The sequence below is a fragment of the Macaca thibetana genome, chromosome 6 (assembly GCF_024542745.1).
Source record: "Macaca thibetana thibetana isolate TM-01 chromosome 6, ASM2454274v1, whole genome shotgun sequence".
Lineage (NCBI taxonomy): Eukaryota > Metazoa > Chordata > Mammalia > Primates > Cercopithecidae > Macaca > Macaca thibetana.
In genome coordinates, this window is record NC_065583.1 from 47,151,154 (window position 1) to 47,167,178 (window position 16,025).

Genomic DNA, 16,025 nt, shown 5'->3' on the forward strand with positions numbered 1-16,025 from the left:
CACACACACACACACACAAATAAGTAAATAAATAAAATAAACAAATGAGGGGTGGGGCAGGGAGAGCATCAGAAAAAATAGCTAATGCATGCTGGGCTTAATACCCAGGTGATGGGATGATCTGTGCAGCAAAACCACCACGGCACATGCTTACCTATGTAACAAACCTGCACATCCTGCACATGTATCCCAGAACTTAAAAAAAAAAGAAAGGTAAAAATGTTAGCTGCTAGAGTGAGCAGGTTATTAAAATTGGACATGATTTTATTCTAAACTCCAAAATATAAAAATATATATTATGCTTGAAAGTGATTAAGTGCTGTGGAGAAACTCTTAAGTAGGAAAGGGTGATACACAATGTGGGAGTGCAGTTTTAAATAAAATAGGGAAGTTCTCACCGAGAAGACAGTCTTTGAGAAAAGGAGGTAAAGAAGTGAACTGTATGTGGGAGTATGTGTGTATGTACATGGGGGAAGAGAAGCCAGCTGTTCTTAACTTGGAGACCACAGACTCTCCTCTCCATGGGTCTGTGGATAGAATTCAGAGAATCCTTGACCTTAGATGAGAAAAAAATTACAACTTTATTTTCACTAATTAAAATGTAGCATGTTCGTCAATTATGAATACAGATAACAAGTCAGTGATATTACCAACACCTGTGACATTATTGCTGGTAGAAATCACAGATATTTTCATATCACTAGAATTGTTGCAAATATCTTAAAATACTACACTTCATGAGTATTTTATTGAAAAAAATATCATTTTACTCATCACTACTCCAAAATCATGGTGCTAGCTCTTGTAATTTAATGAATTAATAGAGAAGCACATATATACGTTTAAATATTTTGAGAGTTGTATTTCAATACAATTGGTTTTCTTTATAATTTGTGGAACTTATTTTATGGATTTAAAGATACTCTACTCGGAAGGAGTCCACAGGTGTCACAGACTGCCAAAATAGTCCATGGCACATGCACAAAAAAGGTTAAGAACCAAGGTCTCTAGAGACCAGCAAGTGCAATGCCTCCGAGGCAGGAATGTGCTTAATATGTAAATGAAAGAGATTATATAGGGCCTTGTAGGTTGTTGTTAGGAAGTTGCCTTTTGCTGGAGTGATGAGGAGAGTTTTGAGCAGAACACTGACATGATCTGACCCTGGGTTTAACAGGTCTCTTGGCTGTTACATGGAGAACAGATTAAAGAGGCAAAGCTGAAGCAGGAAGGCCAATTAGGAGACCACCTGAATAAACCAGGTGAGAGATGATTGGACCAGAGCGGTAGCAATTGAAGTGGTGGAAAGCGGTCATCTATGTTTTGAAGGTAGCTCTGACAGAATTTGCTGATGGTGTGAGAGAAAAAGAAAGAAATCAAGGACAGTGATAAGTGTTTTACCTTGAACCAATGGAAAGATGGAGTTGTCATTAACTGAGATGGAGGAAACTGGAAGGAGTAGGTTTTAGGGGATTAGGAGCTCAGTGTTGGACATATGAAGCTTGAGATGCCTATTAGACATTCAAGTGCAGCCATTGACAGGCAGCTAGACATGAAGCCTCAGCTCAGGGGTGAGGTCTGGGCTGAAGATGTCATTTGAGAGTGGTCAGTGAGCATATGGATGGTATTTAAATTTGAGATCATCAACTAAGTGAACATAGAAAGAGAAGGGGCTCAAGGATGGTGCCCTTCAGCACTGCAGGGTGAAGAGGTCTGGAAGATGAGGAGGAATCAGCAAAAGTGTTGTTAATATTGTTTAAAAAAAAAAAAAAAAGCATTCAAAGAGGTAGGAGGAATATCCTGGAAGCCAAAGGAAGTGAGAGAGAGTTTCAGGAGGGAGGAAAGCCTTATGTCCAAAGCTGTGGAGGGGTCAGACAAGCTGGAGGCTGAGAATTGATCATTGGATTCATCAACATGGAGGTTACTGGTGTCCTTGACAAGAGCCATGTCAATGGAGTAATGCTAGCAAAAGCTTGATTGAAATAGTTCAAGATAGAGAGGGAAGATTTCTAGTTGTCACAACTTGTTCTCAGATGCTAGCTGAAAATGAGATGTCCTCTGTATAGATTTATCTGTGAATGTGTATAGAGATGAATAACTATGTACCTGTAGAAATTTAATTCAAACAGCTTTTGTTGAGGATCTTCTATGTACTAGGCATGGTAATGGATGCTACAAATACTGAGAGAAATAAAACACATTAATTGCCTTCCAGGGGTCACAGTCTAGCAAACTTTGTTGGCACACGAAATACACACAAATCAATATACATGACTAAATACACATAGTCACTCTAGACATCAGTTTTTCATGTGTAATAGACAATATGATTAAAACTATGGATTCGGGAGTCAGGCAATCCTTTGTTTGAGTCCTGCCTCCACCATTCTCCAGCTCTGTTACTTTGCACAAGTCAATCAACTTCTCTGTGCCTCAGTCTCCTCCTCTGTAAACTAGGGATGCAATGAACTTTAGTGTGGATGGAGTGTATGGGAAGCGTGTTAAAAATGCAGATTTTTTTTTTTTTTTTGAGACAGTTTCTTGCTCTGTCACCCAGGCTGGAACGCAGTGGCACGATCTGGGCTCACTGCAACCTCCGCCTCCCAGGTTCAAACGATTCTCCTGCCTGAGCCTCCCAAGTAGCTGGTATTACAGGCACACATCACCGTGCCCAGCTAATTTTTGTATATTTAGTAGAGACAGGGTTTCTCCATGTTGGCCAGGCTGGTCTCAAACTCCCGACCTCAGGTGGTCCACCCGCCTTGGCCTCCCAAAGTGCTGGGATTACAGGCGTGAGCCACTGTGCCTGGCCCCAGCCAGGGGACTCAAGTGATTCTCGAGTCCGGGACTCAAGTGATTCTCCTGCCTCAGCCTCCTAAGTAGCTGGGATTATAGGCGCCACCACCATACCCAAGTACTTTTTGTATTTTTAGTAGAGATGGGGTTTCACCATGTTGGCCAGGCTGGTCTCAAACTCCTAACCTCAAATTATCCGCCCACATTGGCCTCCCAAAGTGCTGGGATTACAGGCGTGAGCCACCGTGCTTGGCCAAAAATTGCAGATATCTGAGCCTTATCCCCAAAGGTTCTCAGTAGGCAGGTCTGGAGCAGCACCTGCAACTTCTTTTTTCAATTAAAAAAAAAATCTGCAGCTTTTTATTTTTTTGAGATTACAGGAGCCTGCCACCATGCCTGGCAAATTTTTTAGTAGAGATGGGTTTTCACCATGTTGGCCAGGCTGGTACTGAACTCCTGACCTCAAGTGATCCACCCACCTTGGCCTCCCAAAGTGCTGAGATTACAGGTATGAGCCACTGCACCCAGCCAACACCTGCAGCTCTTAACGAGCGATTGGTCATTCATGATGTACATGGCATTCAACCACACTTTGTGAAACACTTTGTGAAACACTGAGAGCATGTCCACATGCTTCCATGCACTGGCCTGGCACTCAGTCATTGCTCATTAGACAATAGCTATTCTTCCAGGGGTCCTGATTCAGAACAAAAATTCTTTTATTTTAGTTTTGTAGAGACAGGGTCTTGCTATGTTGCCCAGGCTGGTCTTGATCTCTTGGGCTCAAGCAACCCTCCCGCCTTGGCCTCCCAGAATGTTGGAATTACAGGTGTGAGTCACTCCACCTGGCTAAAAAAAAAATATATATATATATATATATATGTATTTTTTTTTTCTTTAAGACACAGTTTCCCTCTGTTGCCTAGACTGTAGTGCAGTGGCACCATCTTGGCTCACTGCAACCTCCACCTCCTGGGTTCAAGTGATTCCCTTGTCTCAGCCTCCGGATTAGCTGGGATTACAAGTGTGCACCACCACACCCAGCTAATTTTCTTTTTCTTTTTGAGTTGGAGCTTCGCCCTTGTTGCCCAGGCTGGAGTGCAATGGCACGATCTTGGCTCACTGCAACCTCCGCCTCCTGGGTTCAACTGATTCTCCTGCCTCAGCCTCCCGAGTAGCTGGGATTACAGGCACCCACCACCATGCCAGGCTAATTTTTTGTATTTTTAGTAGAGACGGGATTTCACCATGTTGGCTAGGCCGGTCGTGAATGCCTGAACTCAAGGGATCCACCCGCCTCGGCCTCCCAAAGTGCTGGGATTACAGGCGTGAGCCACTGTGCCCTGCCTAACTTTTGTATTTTTTTTTAGAGATACGGTTTCACCATGTTGGTCAGGCTGGTCTTGAACTCCTGACCTCTAGTGATCCACGTGCATTGGCATCCCAAAGTGCTGGGATTACAGGCGCGTGCCACTGCACCCAGACTAAAAATCCTTTCAAATAACTTGCAGTATATGTCCAGATGCAGAAGTCCAGCATACCCTAAAAACCCTAAATTAAGAGAATAGTATAAGATTGGTTCAACATTCATTCCCTGAATATTTATTGCCTGCTATGTTCTGACCTGGGTCGGTTCACCCCTCCTTAGGCAACCTGGTGGTCCCCTGCTCCTGAGAGGTCACCATACTGATGCTGAACTTAGTGCGGACACCCAATCCACATAACAAACTACCACACAGAACTCCTGGGCTCAAGCAGTCCTCCCGCCTCAGCCTCCAGAGACTACAGGCACATGCCACCACACCCAGCACTTACTATGTTCAAGGTGGTATACAAGGGTTGGAAAGAGACAGAAAGTATCTGACTCAACAATTTGTCTGAGTCATCAAGGTAGGCAGAAACCCCAGATGTAGTTAGCCATCTCCCCAGCAGCCCACCTCTGTGTCAGGTGAGAAGTCCTCATTTGGGTTTTAGACCTGTATTCACACACTCACTGCTTAGGGCAATGCTTGTCCAACTACACTATGCACACAAATCACCTGAGATCTTGTTCAGATGCAAATTCTGATTCATTAAGTCTGGGAGAGCTAAAAGTCTGCATTTTTTAAAGTTTATTTTTTAATTATTTTATTTTATTTCAAGCGATTCTCCTGCCTCAGTCTCCCGAGTAGCTGGGATTACATGCACACGCCGCCATGCCCAGCTAATTTTTTGTATTTGAGTAGAGACGGGGTTTCACTGTGTTGCCTAGCCTGGTCTCGAACTCCTGAGCTCAGGCAATCCACCTGCCTTGGCCTCCCGAACTGCTAGGATTACGGGTGCAAGCCACTGCGCCTGGCCTTTTTTTTTTTTTTTTTTTTTTTGAGACAGGGTCTCACTCTGCCACCCAGACTGGAGTGCAATGGTGCAATCACAGCTCACTGCAACCTCGACCCACCTCCTAGGTGCAAGAGATCCTCATGCCTCAGCCTCCCGAGTAGCTAGGACAGCAGGCATATGCCACCATGCCTGGCTAATTTTTAGAAGTTTTTGTAGAGACAGAGATCTTGCTGTGTTGCCCAGGCTGGTCTTGAACTCCTGGTCTCAAGTGATCCTCCCATTTGGGCCTCTCAAAGTGCTGGGTTTATAGGCATGAACCACTGCACCCAGCCAAGAGTCTGTATTTTTATTATTATTGTTATTATTGTTGTTGTTATTTTTTGAGACTGAGACTCTCTCTCATCCAGGCTGGAGTGCAATGGCATGATCTCAGCTCACTGCAACCTTCACCTCCCAGATTCAAGTGACTCTCCATCTCAACCTTCCGAGTAGCTGGGATTACAGGCACCCGCCACCAAGCCTGGCTATTTTTTTATTTTTATTTTTAGTAGAGACAGGGTTTTGCCATGTTGGCCAGGCTTATCTTGAACTCCTGCCCCCCTTGGACTCCCAAGTGCTGGGATTACAGGCATGAGCCACTGTGCCCTGCCAAGTCTGCATATTTAACAAGCTTCAAGATGATGCTCATGCTGCTGGTCCACAGATCACACTTGAAATAGCCCAGGTTTAGAGATTAGAAAAATTGGGTCACAATACCTGCCCTATAACCTTAGGGTTCCTGGAGATTTCCCGGGAATCCTAAAGGGAAAGAATGGAGTGGGAAGACTTGCTAATTGCACAGATCCAAGTAAGGTTTGCTTACACTTCCTTCTGTTTCTTCTGTTTCTGTCATCCCATCTTTACTCTGCCACGTTTATCCAGTGGGATGAGGTGGCCTCCTCTAAAGGAGGATGAGCATTCATTCAGTAAATATTTCCTCTGTGCCTACTATGTGCCAAACTCTGTGGAAAACATATTATTTGGCATTCAGGAGAGGACAAAACCAGTAGCTTCTGCCTCCTGGGCTCCAGGAAGAAATTGCAGCTTGGGTTTGGAACAGAGGGAAAGTCTACCCAGGTTTGTGTTCATGGCTGAAGACACTGCCCTGGAAAGATCCAGACTTGGCTCTTCCTGGGGTGCACTACAAATGCATGACTGGGAGAGGCACCCCTCTGGAGCCTTAGCCAGCCAGTTTGGAGACGGTACTGCCCAGTCCCAGGAGATGTGTGGATAATGTGCCAGCCAGGCCACCTGTCCCTCTTAGACTCTCAGATCCAGCCTGGTGGCTACAGATGGCAAAAGGAAATGAAGATCCCTGGGGCCTCCAAACGCTTCCCCGGAAACTGGCAGCAGCCAGTAACTCCAGCCAAATCAAGGGCCAGCCCAACCAGAGTCAAAGTGTGAGACTCCCCATCCTGAGCTGAGGAGCCTGGGCCAATCCAAGGACCACCAAGAGCGGAAGGTGTTGGCCCTAAGTCAAGTTGAACAGTATAAACAAAACCCTTTCTTTCACCTTTCCCAGGGTTTCTGATCAATCAAAGCAAATCTCCCCACATCTGATAGTCTTACAAAGACCCTTTCCTTGTATTTAATGATTTATTTTTATTATTTATTTATTTATTTTTTAGACACGGGGTCTTACTCTGTTACCTAAGCTGGAATGCAGTGATGCAATCAATCATAGCTCACTGTGGTCTCAAACTCATCTTGGGCTCTAGTGATCCTCCTGCCTCAGCCTCCTGAGTAGCTGGGATGGCAGGCACGAGCCACCATGTCCAGCTAATTTTTTTATTTTTTATAGAGATGGGGTCTTACTATGTTGTTCAGTCTGGTCTTGACCTCCTGGTCTCAAGTGATACTCCTACCTCAGCCTCCCAAAGTGCTGAGATAACAGGTGTGAGCCACCATGCCTGGTCTCATGTATTTTTACTGATTCACAGTCAGCCTGGAGGTAACTTGGCTTCTATTAGAAATAGCATACATTGGGGCAGGGTATGGTGGCTCATGCCTGTAATTCCAATATGTTGGGAGGCTGAGGCAGAAGGATTGCATGAGCCCAGGAATTCGAGGCTGCAGTGAGCTAGAATTGCTCTACTGCACTACAGCTTGGGTGACAGAGCAATACCCTGTCTCTAATAATAATAATTTTAGAAAGTAGCATACATTTACAAACACACGATCAAGGCTCTATGCTAAGGCAGTGAGGTTCAGATCCAGATCTCCCTTCATTGGACTTAGGCCCATTTAGGAAGACAGGTCCTTAAGCATATGCAGGATGATCAAGGTACAACAAGCCATCTGAGGACCCTGGAGGTTGAAATGGGCAAGAGAGTTTCTTGAGAAAGGCCTGGAGGTGGACCTGCATAGTGACGGTGATTCATATGAGATGGGGTTGGGGGTGGGGGAGAAGTGGAGGTAGGAGGATATGGGAGGAGTCAAACATATTCAGACGGATGGTGTCTGCCTGGTTTACGGCATGCAGTGGGGTATGGAACGTGATGCTAAACCCTGAGGGCTCCTTCTGAGGAGGGAACTGCCCTTTGTTCCAGAAACTACATTTGTCAGCTGCTTGAAGTGAAGGTGAGACCCGGTATTTAATGGAATACATTGGAAGGAGGAGATGTGAGCGTGCAGCTCTAAATCCAGGAACCCTTGCCCACGGCCCGCTGTGAGACCCTCTGATGTGGGCACAAGGATGGCAGCTTAAGAAGAGCCATTACAGCATTGTTTGTAACAGTGAAAACGTGGAAACAGCCTGAATGTCCATTCACTAAAGGACTAACTAAATAATGCACAGTGCAAATAGAACAAAGCAGCCAGCTGGGCGTGGTGGCTCACGCCTGTAATCCCAGCACTTAGGGCCGAGGTGGATGGATCACCTGCGCCCAGGAGTTTGAGACCAGCCTGGGCAACGTAATGAAACCCTGGTTCCATAAAAAAATATAAAAATTAGGCCAGGTGCAGTGGCTCATGCCTGTAATCCCAGCACTTTGGGAGGCCGAGGTGGGCGGATCACCTGAGGTCAGGAGTTAAAGATCAGCCTGACCAACATGGTGAAACTCCATCTCTACTAAAAATACAAAATCAGCCGGGCATGGTGGCACATGCCTGTAATCCCAGCTACTCAGGAGGCTGAGGCAGGAGAATTGCTTGAATCCCGGAGGCAGAGGTTGCAGTGAGCCAAGATTGCACCATTACACTCCAGCCTGGGCAAGAAGAGCGAAACCCTGTCTCAAAAAAAAAAAAAAAAAAAAAAAAAAAAAAAAAAACACCAGGCACGGTGGCTCACACCTGTAATCCTAGCACTTTGGGGGGCTGAGGCGGGTGGATCACAAGGTCAGGAGATCGAGACCATCCTGGCTAACGCGGTGAAACCCCGTCTCTACTAAAAATACGAAAAACTAGCTGGGCATGGTGGTGGGCGCCTGTGGTCCCAGCTACTCGGGAAGCTGAGGCAGGAGAATGGCATGAACCCAGGAGGCAGAGCTTGCAGTGAGCCAAGATTGCACCACCGCACTCCAGCCTGGGCAACAGAGCGAGACTCCATCTCAAAAAAAAAAAAAAAAAATTATCTGGATCTGGTGGTGTGCACCTGCAGTCTTAGCTACTTGGGAGGCTGAAGTGGGAGAATTACTTGAGCCAAAGACTGCAGTGAGCTGTGATTGCACCACTACACTCTGGCCTGTGCAACAGAGTGAGACCCTGTCTCAAAAAAAAAAAAAGAAAAAAAAGAAAAAAGAACAAGATAGCCAAAGAAGTGGCATCGTGCAGTTTTGTATGCCTGGAATAAAAATAACCTTAAGAAAAGTGTTGGCTGGGCACGGTGGCTCACACCTGTAATCCCAGCACTTCTGGAGGCCGAGGCAGGCAGATCATGAGGTCAGGAGATCGAGACCATCCTGGCTAACACAGTGGAATCCCGTCTCTACTAAAAATACGAAAAATTAGCTGGGCGTGGTGGCAGGCACCTGTAGTCCCAGCTACTCGGGAGGCTGAGGCAGGAGAATGGTGTGAACCCGTGAGGCGGAGCTTGCAGTGAGCCGAGATTGGGCCACTGCATTTAAGCCTGGGCGACAGAGCGAGACTCTGTCTCAAAAAAAAAAAAAAGAAAAAGAAATAAAAGTGTTAAGTGACAGACAACTTTCAGGGTAATATGTGCAGTATGATCCCACTCACAGTAAAAAAAAAAAAAAAAAAAAAAAAGCAAACAAAACAAAAACAAATCAAGAAAACCCCCATAAAATGAAAGTCTACATTTTTATCTGAACACACACAGAGACACAAACATATGCACTTTTGTAGGGGAAAAAAAGGTCTGGAAATGTATGTACCGAATTCATGACTTTGCTTGTACTGGAGTATGTAGGGAGCAAGACTGGGAAGGGGTGAAGGGCAGGGGCAGGAGCTGTGGAGCTGGAGGGGAGGAGTCGACCTTATGGTTATTGGAGGAACCCAAGAAGCCCTCTGCATTTGGGTAGTGCTGGTTCCTCGCAGGTGCTTGGAATCCTCCCAGGGACAGAAACATCATTGGTGTGGGGAGGACACACTTCTCCTGGCAGGAAGGGGCAAGAAACCTGCCCTCTAGGCTAGCCTCAGGGCTGCCCTCTGTGTGGCCTGGGGCCTGTTTGGCTCTCTCTGGGCCTCAGGGTTAGGATCTCTGTGGGCTGTTCCAGCTGGACCAGTCTCAGATCCTAAATGCATTCCAGAGCCTTCTCATGGACGTTGGGCTGCAGCAGGGGCTCAGAAAAGCCTCACCAGGCCTTTGGTCTGCTGAGACCTGGGTGGGCGGCCTGGGGCTGGAGCTGTGTGGGAAGAAAGTTTCTGAGTGGCATGGCCTCCGGGAGGTGCTCCGTCCTCCAGCAGGTGGAGTGCCCTTTCTTCCCAACGAATTCAGTCTGAGAACACCTGGCCCAGCCTGGCTCCTGAGACAGCAGAGTGGGAACAATTCATTACCTGGTGGATTCTAAACAGTTCATGAGAACTCACTGAGTTGGGGCTCTGGGCTGGCCTCAAGAGAAGCGGAGACTGCCTGAGGCCAGGGCTTGGGCTCTAGGCCTGCAGGGAAGCTGGTGCAAGCTGTGCTGCAGACACGGTAGCTCTGGGCCAAGCCCTGGGCTGGCTTCAGGCTACAGGGATGTGTTACATGAGGTCCCTCCCCGGAGGATTCCACAGGATGGGGGAAGGGCAGACACTGGATTCTAACAGGGTCAAGTATGTGAACAGATCAAGGCTCAGAGTAGGGTGAGAAGCAGCAAGGCCAGCTGGCCCTGAGATGCCTCACCCCAGTGAAGGCTTCATTAATGGTGTCCTGGCCTTGATCTGCCTCCCGCTGCTGGGAATGTCTCTAGGGTACAAAGTGGCTGCCTTGGGAGCCTCCTTCAGGCACTAGTGAGCAAGCTGTTCTTCCGTCAGGGCCTTGGGCACAGTGACTTGTGAGGCTGGGGTGGCCCTGGGTACTGTGACTGCTGGATATTCTAGGACCTGTGGCTCTGACACACAGTGAGCTGCCTCCAAATATGCTGGATCTCCATCCCGCGCACTGGGGAGACACTTGGACGCAAATTGGCACTGGATGCCCATGTGAGGGAGATGCTTGGAAACAAGGGAATTCTTGTTGAGTTGATCCCCAGCTAGGCCAGCTCTAGGCAGATTATCGACCTAACACAGCTCCTCTAAGAGAGTGCTACAGAAAGAGGAAACATGCATTACCTGGCATCCAGCTTGGGCAGGAGAGGCAGATTCCTGGGGGGGGAAAGGGGACTGTGTTGGGCTGTGGGGGCTGCCCTGGAGAACGTCTACCACTCGACATCTAGCTCCCTTGCCTCCCTGATCCTCAACTGCCCTCGGAGTTCAAGGAAAGGCAAGCAGCTCCTAGGTGTCCAGTCCTCTGGCTGGTCAGACTAGGAGGTCACACCTAAGGAGAAGCAGACACCATCTTTGCCCCAGAAGACCTCACAGCCCAGGTGGGGAGGTGAGATTCCTAGGCTGGAAACAAGATGAGGTAGGACATGACTCAGTGCTGAAGTGTTTGCTTTGGCCCTTTGTGTGAGTGAGGGGCGGAGGAAGCCAGGAAGGAGCTGCTAGTGTGGGGGCAGAAGGAAGAGAGAAGGTGCATTTGTGTGTACCCACATGAGTGTGTGTGTGTGTATGTGTGTGTATGTGTGGTGTGTCGTGTGTCTGCATGTGTCACATCTGAGGTCATATCTCCAGATTCCCCCACCTTCTGTGCTATTTGCCCAGACAACCTAAAAATAATTTCCATTTAACTTTAGGATTTGTTATTTGATGCACTAGATGCTTACCCAGCAGATATACTTTTCCACCCACACTTTATGTAAGATCAACATCAAGTTAAAATGAGTCTACATTATTTATGCACATACAAGGAGGCTAGTAGGCAAAAGGCAGACTACAGCAGCCTGGATTTCACTAGAAAGTTTATATAAAAATGGTCCCTGGCCAGGGCCAGTGGCTCTTGCCTATAATCCTAACACTTTGGGAGGCCAAGGGAGGAGGATTGCTTGAGTCTAGGTGTTTGAGACCAACGTGGGCAACATAGCGAGACCCTGTGTCTTAAAAATACAAAAATTAGCTGGGCATGGTGGCACTCGCTTATAGTCCTAGATACTCTGGAAGCTGAAGTGGGAGGATCGCTTGAGCCTGGGAGACTGAGGCTGCAGTGAGCTGCAATCACACCGCTGCACTCCAGCCTGTGTGACAGAGTAAGACCCTCACCTCAAGAAAAAAAGGTTCCAAAAACTGGACAGTGTGCATGGATTGGTGATCATAGCATTGATGGGGATGATAATAAAATAAAAAAGACCCACTATGGCTACGGGGGGTGTCAGCCCCTTATTTCACCCACACATGACATAGCAATGGGCACATGGCCAGCACTCAGTGGATATTTACTGAACTTATATCTATCGATCTTCTCAATAGACATTGAGAAAAAATGTCCACATATGTACAACATCTGCAAAGATGGAGCTAGATGATTGATAATTCATCATGGACAGAGGACAACTAAATGATAGATTGAGTTTAACGTTTAGTTTATTAGAAAGATGGCTGAGGGTGATGCTGTTATCAGAGTAAAAGATCAAAGCCACTGAGGAATGATAGATTGATAAATAACTTATTGAAGCTTGATAAAGGGGTAGGAAGAGAGATAAATTGTGGTCAATAGATCCATAGTCAGGTTCAAATAAATAGGTAGATAGGTAAACAGAAATGTAGCAGTAGAGCAAGAGAGACAGACAAGAGGGTGAGAGAGATACTGTGGTAGGCACAATAATGCCTATCCCTAAAGATATCTGCACTGCACTCCCCAGAGCCTGTGAATACGTTCCCTGACATGGCAGAAGGCACTTTGCAGATATGATTAAATTAAGGGCCTTGAGAGGGAGGGATTATCCTGGGATTGTCCAGTGGGCCCCGTCTAATCCCATGTCCTATCACTGACCTCTCTTTCACTGTGTTGCAACCTCCCCTGTGCTCTTTTCAGTTCTTGATCATGCCAAGCTCATTTCTGCCTCAGGGCCTTTGTACTCGCTGTTGTCTGTCTGCTCCTTTTCATCACTCAAATCTCACTCAGTTTGTCTCCTTGCTTCTAGATTTTTGTCCTGAAGCCTTGAGTATACTCTGTTCCTGGGGACTGGGTTGGGGTAACGGGATGTCCAAGTTCCTCGCCTGTGCCGGCTGGCACTGTCCCCAGCCCCAAGTCCTGCCCAAGGTTGTGGGATGGAGCAGTGTGCATGAGTCATCAAGCCACAGACACAGTCCCCTTGTTGGAGGGACCTGAGCAATTACATTGTGGCTAACTCCAAGGGCTAATGGCTCAATTGAAAGGCAAAGTTAGGAATTTCCCCAAGTTCCTCAGACTCATATGGCACCAAGAGGGAATTGGAGAGTGGCAGAGCTGAGAATGGTCTGTGTGGAAGATGCTGTAACCTCTCTGAGCACTGCCATGTCCCTAGCCCGAGATGAGCCAGGCTGTGAAGGAGCAGATGGCACATCCCAGTCTCACAGGGGCCCATTACCCTTCAAGCATTCCTTTATTCACCCCACATCTAAGGAGCACCTATTCTGCACCAGACATCACACTGCCCTAGCACAGGTCAGGCCTGCCCTGAAGGAGCCTGCAGTCTAGCCAGGGAGACAGGCTGGCCAGCAAACCTTACAGGTGTACTGAATAAGCACCCAGAATTGGGGGCACACAGAGTGGGGGCCCGAGCAGCTGACGGGGCTCAAACGCAGTGAGAGACCAGCTGGAGGGATGAGGGAAGGGCATGCTGGGCAGCAGGAGCAGCCTGGCTGGGTCAGGATCCTGGGGCTGCTGTAGCAAAGTGCCACAGGCGGGGCGGCTTACAGCAGCAGACACTTATTCCCACAGTTCCAGAGAACAGACATCCCAAATTGAGGTGTTGTTAAAGCAGTGCTCCCTCCAAGGCCTTTAGTGGGGGATCCTGCCTTGCCTCTTCCAGCTTCTGGTAGTCCCTCGCATTCCTTGGCTTTTGGACGCATAACTCTGGTCTCTGCCTTCATTTTCACCTGGCCGTCTTCCCTATAGGGTCTTGCTGTGTGGTCCAGGCTCAAGTGCGCTGGCATGATCATGGCTCACTGCAGCCTCGACCTTCTGGGCTCAAGTTGATCCTCCTGCCTCAGTCTCCCAAGGAGCTGGGACTATAGGCACAGGCCACCATGCCCAGCAAATTTTTAAAAATTTTTTTGTGGAGACGGGATCTCGCTATGTTGCCCGGGCTGGTAATGAACTCCTGGGCTCAAGCAATCCTCATGCCTCAGCCTCCCAAGGTGCTGGGATTATAGGTGTGAGCCACTGCACTTGGCCCTCTTTTTAAAAAAGTAAAAATAAAAATGTTTTATTGCTACATAATAGTTGTATCTATTTGGGGGTACAGGTGATATTTGGACACATGTATACAATGTATAAAACCAAATCAAGATAGTTGGGATATCCATCACCCCAACAACTTTCCCTCTTCTTATAAGGACACCAGACATACCAGAGTAGGGCCCACTCTGATGACCTTATTTTAACACTATTAAATCTGCAAAGACTCTGTTTCCAAATACAGTCACCTTTACAGGTACAGGAGGTTAGGATTTCAACATATGTGTGTGTGTGTGTGTGTGTGTGTGTGTGTGTGTGTGTGTGTATACACACACTTTTTTTTTTTTTTTTTTTTGAGACGGAGTTTTGCTCTTGTTGCCCAGGCTGGAGTGCAATGGCACAATCTCGGCTCACCACAATCTCCGCCTCCTGGGTTCAAGCGATTCTCCTGCCTCAGCCTCCTGAGGAGGTGGGATTACAGGCATGTGCCACCACTCCCAGCTAATTTTATTTTTAGTAGAGACGGGGTTTCTCCATGTTGGTCAGGCTGGTTTCGAATTCCCAACCTCAGGTGATCCACCTGCCTTGGCCTCCCAAAGTGCTGGGATTACAGGCATGAGCCACCGTGCCCAGCCCAATGTATATCTTTGTGTGCATGGCATGGAGACACAATTCAACCATAAGCATGGGCAAAGGCTTGGAAGGGCATGGAGCTCAGGGTAGAGCTCTCCACCATTTACCACCTCATCACCCACAGCCTTTCTACACATTTCCCCTGGTGACTCACCAGTCCTTACACCTGCCCGGCATGCTCCCACCTCCAGACTTTTGCTCCCACAGCCCCCCTGTGTCTGTCTCAACTGCTTTCTTTCTCAATTACGAGGCCCACCTCTTCAGGGAGCTCTCTCTGACTTGGAAGTGCCGGTCCCTTCTTCTGTTTTGTTTTTTCTTTTTTGAGACAGGGTCTCTTCCTGTCACTCAGGCTGGAGTGCATTGGCGTGATTATGGGTCATTCCAGCCTCAACCTCCTGGGCGCAAGCGATCCTCCTACCTCAGCCTCCCAAAGTGTTAGGATTACAGGTGCAAGCCACCACACCAGGCCTCTTTCTCTGATTTCTGAGACTTCCACAGTCTGAGGGCTCATTTAGTCTACAACACAGTGCCCAGGTAGGCATCTTTTTACCTGTCCCCTTCAGCCTCCTCCCTGCTTCATGCCAAGCCCAGGATCAGGGAACAAGAGACCTCAAGTCCAGCCGGATGCCGTGGCTCACGACTGTAATCCCAGCACTTTGGGAGGCTGAAGTAGGTGGATTGCTTGAGCTCAGTTCAAGCCCAAAAGACCTTGAGTCCAGCCTCTCAGCCATTTCCAAATTTCCTCTGCACCCTCCCTGCACAAGTTTCTCACCTGTGCTTGGATGTCCCCATGCCCAGGGCATCTGGGCCACACTGTGTCTCCCAGGAGCTCCTTCCCACCACTTGGAGCCCCATGGAGTCCACTTGGCTTCCCAGTGATCATGGCTGCAGTGGAGCATTAGGCCATCTGAGGGACTTGCAAATGGCTCCGTAGCCCAGGGGTCTCCTTTACCCACCTGCCACATGCCAGAAATTCCACCATTAGCAAGTCTGACAGCATCCCCCCTGATAAGGACAGATGCCCCAAGGAGAGACTCTGCTGTTGAGTCGCTGGGCCAGGACTTGCTGCCAAGAGTCTGACAGCCTGTCGCTTGGTGACATCTCACTCAAGTCCTTCAGGAGACTTGCACCCCAAAGGCAGGAGGGGGCTGAAGGAGATGGGGCTCCTCTGCAGAGCTTTGTCCAAAGGCAGCAGGCTGAGAGGTGGGGGAATCTAAGGCAGCCCAACGGCCCCGCCCTGCCCAGGGGAGAGGCTCTCAGGCCCCACAAGCTCAGCCTCTTCCTCTCTCCCCACACCCCCTTTATTCCTGCACCTCCCTGCCTGGAGAACTGCCCCCTCCACACACTCCCAGCCTTTGGGCAGTTAGTGACCTTTGGACTGGGAAAG

The 16,025-nt window shown here is 48.1% G+C and overlaps 2 protein-coding genes and 1 long non-coding RNA gene across 3 annotated transcripts in view; 2 read left to right on the top strand and 1 right to left on the bottom strand.

Annotated features, from left to right (window-relative positions):
• Positions 1-16,025, top strand: part of CDKN2AIPNL (CDKN2A interacting protein N-terminal like) — a 413,846-nt gene that overhangs the window by 290,705 nt on the left and 107,116 nt on the right. The gene's annotated exons all lie outside the window — the stretch shown is intronic.
• The window catches only part of PPP2CA (protein phosphatase 2 catalytic subunit alpha), a 354,454-nt gene that overhangs the window by 428 nt on the left and 338,001 nt on the right, over positions 1-16,025 (top strand). The gene's annotated exons all lie outside the window — the stretch shown is intronic.
• Positions 13,177-15,872, bottom strand: LOC126956049 (uncharacterized). Its single transcript, XR_007726225.1, has 2 exons — positions 15,595-15,872; positions 13,177-14,002 (listed from the first exon to the last, which is right to left on the bottom strand). It is a non-coding gene; the product is annotated as an uncharacterized LOC126956049 (long non-coding RNA).